Below are 5,046 nucleotides of genomic sequence, written 5' to 3' on the forward strand. Positions count from 1 at the left end.
CAGGATGACTAAGGCCTCCTTAGAATTAAACCTGGTGAGAAGGGTCAAGGACAGCAAAAAGAGCTTTTTCAAATACATGGCAGATAAAACTAACACCAGAGGCAATGTAGGCCCACTGATGAACGGGATGGGTGCCCTGGTGACGGAAGATACAGAGATGGCAGAGTTACTGAATGCCTTCTTTGTCTCTGTCTACTCTGCTGCAGGCAGTCCTGAAGTGCCCTGTACTCCTGAGACCTTAGATGAAGTCAGGTCAACGGAGCAGTTTGCCTTAGTCGATGAGGAATGGGTTAGAGACCAGTTGAGCAATCTGGACATCCATAAATCCATGGGTCCAGATGGGATGCACCCGCGGGTGCTGAGGGAACTGGCAGAAGTCATTGCTAGACCACTCTCCATCATCTTTACCAAGTCTTGGGAAACGGGAGAGGTGCCTGAGTACTGGAGGAAAGCAAATGTCACTCCAGTCTTCAAAAAGGGCAAGAAGGAGGACCCGGGTAACTATAGACCGGTCAGCCTCACCTCCATCCCTGGGAAAGTGATGGAACACCTTATCCTTGGTGCCATCTTAAGGCATATCAAGGATAAGAAGGTTATGAGGGGCAGTCAACATGGCTTCACCAAGGGGAAATCATGCTTGACCAATCTCTTAGCCTTTTATGAGGAAATAACACGGTGGATGGATGATGGCAGAGCGGTGGATGTGGTCTACCTTGACTTCAGCAAAGCATTTGACACAGTCTCCCACAGCATCCTCACAGCTAAATTGAGGAAGTGTGGTCTGGATGATCAGGTAGTGAGGTGGACTGCGAACTGGCTGAAGGAGAGAAGCCAGAGAGTTGCAGTCTATGGGGCGGAGTCTAGTTGGAGGCCTGTAACTAGTGGAGTGCCTCAAGGGTCAGTACTGGGACCGGTATTATTTAATATATTCATCAACGATTTAGATGAGGGAATTGAGTGTACTATCAGCAAGTTTGCTGATGACACTAAGCTGGGAGGAGTGGCTGACATGCCAGAAGGCTGTGCTGCCATCAAGCGAGACCTGGACAGGCTGGAGAGTTGGGCAGGGAATAACTGGATGAAATATAACAAGGGAAAGTGTAGAGTCCTGCATCTGGGCAGGAACAACTCCAGGTTGCAGTATAGGTTGGGGAACGACCTGTTAGAGAGCAGTGTAGGGGAGAGGGACCTGGGGGTCCTAGTGGACGACAGGATGACCATGAGCCAACACTGTGCCCTTGTGGCTAAGAAGGCCAATGGCATCCTGGGGTGTATTAGAAGGGCGGTGGTTAGTAGGTCGAGAGAGGTCCTCCTTCCCCTCTACTCTGCCCTGGTGAGACCCCATCTGGAATATTGTGTCCAGTTCTGGGCCCCTCAGTTCAAGAAGAACAGGGAGCTGCTGGAGAGGGTCCAGCGCAGGGCAACGAAGATGATTAAGGGAGTGGAGCATCTCCCTTATGAGGAAAGACTGAGGGAGCTGGGTCTCTATAGTTTGGAGAAGAGGAGACTGAGGGGTGACTTTATTAGTGTATATAAATATATAAAGGGGAAGTGCCACGAGGATGGATCCAGGCTCTACTCAGTGGCAAACGATAGGACAAGGGGTAATGGGTACAAACTGGAACCCAAGAGGTTCCACTTAAACTTGAGAAGAAACTTCTTCTCAGTGAGGGTGACGGAACACTGGAACAGGCTGCCCAGGGAGGTTGTGGAGTCTCCTTCCCTGGAGACATTCAAAACCCGCCTGGACACATTCCTGTGTAACACTATCTAGGTGTTCCTGCTCCGGCAGGGGGATTGGACTAGATGATCTTTCTAGGCCCCTTCCAATCTCTAGCATACTGTGATACTGTAAAAGGAGCATGACCAGCAGGTTGAAGGAGGAGATCCTGCCCCTCTACTCTGCTCTTGTGAGACTCCATCTGGAGCACTGCATTCAGCTCTGGGGCCCCCAACTTAACAGGGATGAAGATTTGTTGGAGAGAGTTCAGAGGAGGCCATGAAGACGATTAGAGGCTTGAGCCTGGTTTCTTCAGCCTGGAGAAGAGAAGGCTCTGGGGAGGCCTTAGAGCAGCTTCCAATACCTAAAGGGGGCCTCTGGTACTGGAAATCAAACAAGAAATCTGAAGAGGGACTTTTTATAAGGGCAGGTAAGGACAGGACAAGGGGGAAGGGCTTTAAACTGAAAGGGGTAGGTTCAAGTTAGATATAAGGAAGAACTTTACTGTGAGGGTGGTGAGACAGTGGCACAGGCTACCCAGAGAAGCTGTGGTTGCCCCATGCCTGGCAGTGCCCAAGGCCAGGTTGGACAGGCCTTTGAGCAAACTGGTTTAGTGTGAGGTGTTCCTGCCGATGGCAGGGGGTTGGAACTAGATGATCTTAAAGTCCTTTCCAACCGTAACCATGCAGTGATTCTATGACATTAGCCAGACCTTCCTCTAGAATCCACTTACATGTGCATAGGACCAGTTGCTAAAATCAAGACTATTCTCTCTGGATCTGTCAGATACATAGTGTTTAAATGTTTACCAGAAATATAAACTACATCCCTTTTTATTGCTTGTTTTAAAAACACAAGTCATTTTAGTACATAATCCATGAATAATTTATTACAAGAGAAACAGTAGCATAATTTCACTAAAAATTAAAGTTATTCCAAATTAATAACTAAATGTAAACATTTTCAAAAGTAACATCTCTTACAGGAAATGTTTTTTTATACAAAACGATAATAATTTACTTTTTAACATGATAGACTTCCTGTACACCATGAACAATAAGCATTAACTTGGTTTTCTGACATTGCAAGAAAAGAACTATTTTTCTAGTAAATTTTATTTACGTATAAAAGCAGATACACAGGACCAGTAGAAAATACAGAAATTCTGCTTGGTACAAGTTAATTGACAAGGAACTGTTATAAAAGGAGCCCAGACCTGGCATAAAAAAGGACAGACACTTCTCAAAGATTTACTACATGCCTTAAAAAAATGCCAACACACAGCTATTCAAGAATTGGACTGGTTGCTTTTTCATACAAGTAACCCATTCAGCTACACCACAGTGATGACTGTATAAGCAAATAAAGGCACCATGAGCTATGCCAAACGATTTCTTTTTCACTTTTCAGGGTCAATCAGTATTTTCTTCAGTTATTCTTTAGAAGATATGAGAATTTCACAGTGAAAAGTAATGCAAGTTTTTGTTAAAAGGCAAATTGAAAGGAAAATTCTGTCTTTACTCTTTTTATTATTTGTATTACCTGTTTTTAAATATAAAGATTCTGTAGCTTGAATCTGGCCAATAAAGCCAAAGTATCCTCTACATTAACGAAGAAGTAACAAAACCCCATTTATAAATATTTTTCTTTGAAGCATTTTTTAACACATGCATTTTATCAGCAAAGAATTGTTGCAAATCTCGTCACGTGGGAAGCTGAAATGAAGCTGTATACATTGCCATTATGTTTGCAAGGTAAGTACATCTGTTGGGAAAACGTCTCTATTGCTGGGGTAACACTGTTGCCACCTCCTGCACCGCTGAATGCACTTCTCAAATTAGGTAATCACAGCTGATAACCTGAATACCCATTGCTTAATGACATATTCCGGTCTCCTCTCTACATCAGCAAGATTACCTCCAATATTTTATAAGGTTCTGTGAGCAGAAGAACCAGACACACTTTTCAGTCTCTCATTTTTTAGATATGCTCTTCATTGTAAAAATGAGGGTTCAGAAATAGGTGCAGGTGATTGATACAGTTTCTACCTCTTCCTATAGGTACATCAACTACAAACCATGACAAGCGAGAAAACAAAAAAGCAACTTGGAGTTTAACTTTAAGCTAGTATCCATAGTGTTATTTTCCAATTTTTTGTAGCTTGTAAAGTAGCATTTAAAATAGTTAACAAATGAGATGTTTCATGAATGTCTTTCAGAAAGGAAGGACTGAAACTCTGCACGACACATGGATGAGATTATCAGCAGCAACCCTTTTGTACTTACAGCTAGGTATGAGGTGTTTTTTTTGCAGAACAATTTGCTATTAATCCAAAGTGTTCTGGATTAATTTGGATTCTAAATCTGTTTTTACTATACTCTTCGACCGTTAGAGAATACACAGGCTACTTCATGAGGAGGTTCTGGTTGGCAAAGAGATGTCAGCTGATTAAAATCAGTTTTTAACTGCTGAAATGCTAGCATCCTCTGGCAAACATTCTGGACTCACACTTAAAAACCCAGGAATTAGAAATACTACCTTTCTGATGAGCTCGGCATGACCCCGCATCTGATTGGTGAAGCTACTTTCTTGCTCACAAAGTGGCAACAAAGGGTACTGTAATGAGTAAACCATGGACTGTGTAAATTGGTTTTCGTGAGGTAAAGATCAGAGACCACAACTGAGGATCATGCTGTGGTAAAGATAAGAATCTTCAAGGCCTACAGTGAATTAATAGCTAAAATATCTAACAGAAGTGAATACTCATTTTTAAAAAAGATGAAAAGGCCAAACTAAAACAAAAGATGTTTTGATGTTTCTCAACCCTTGTTTACTGCCCTTCCTTTACCCAGTATTTTTAGAAATAGGGCATGGATTGGAAAATGGATTTTGCTTTTACAACAGAATATAGAAGAACAGGACTGTTTTGCTATTAAGAATGAGAAAAAAACTTTGAAAAGCTTAAATGGGTTTTGATGAATAGATGGCTGTATTAGGAAGAAGTATGTAAATAAGGGAAGTCCCTTCTTAAGCCTCAATAGTGTAAAACAAAGTGGAAATATTTAATTGCACATTATGGTTTTCTTCTGCTTATTCTTTAATGTTTGGGGTTTTTTTTTAAGCCAACAGAAACTGTTTTCAGGTCTCTTAATGAATTTGCTTTTTCTTAAAATGAAACTTGGTTACAGTTTTGAAACAGAAAGGTATTGAGGGATTTGTAAACCATTCAGGATTCCTGAGGTAGAAGAGCTAAAACTTTGCCAGTAAAAAAAGGACTTAAGGAGACTGGTTACCAAGAGCTGTATTACATAATTTTTTTTAGTGCC

The sequence above is a fragment of the Pezoporus occidentalis genome, unplaced genomic scaffold (genome assembly GCF_034315485.1).
Source record: "Pezoporus occidentalis ecotype Australia unplaced genomic scaffold, CSIRO_AGI_Poc_V1 ctg1, whole genome shotgun sequence".
Taxonomy (NCBI): Eukaryota; Metazoa; Chordata; class Aves; order Psittaciformes; family Psittacidae; genus Pezoporus; species Pezoporus occidentalis.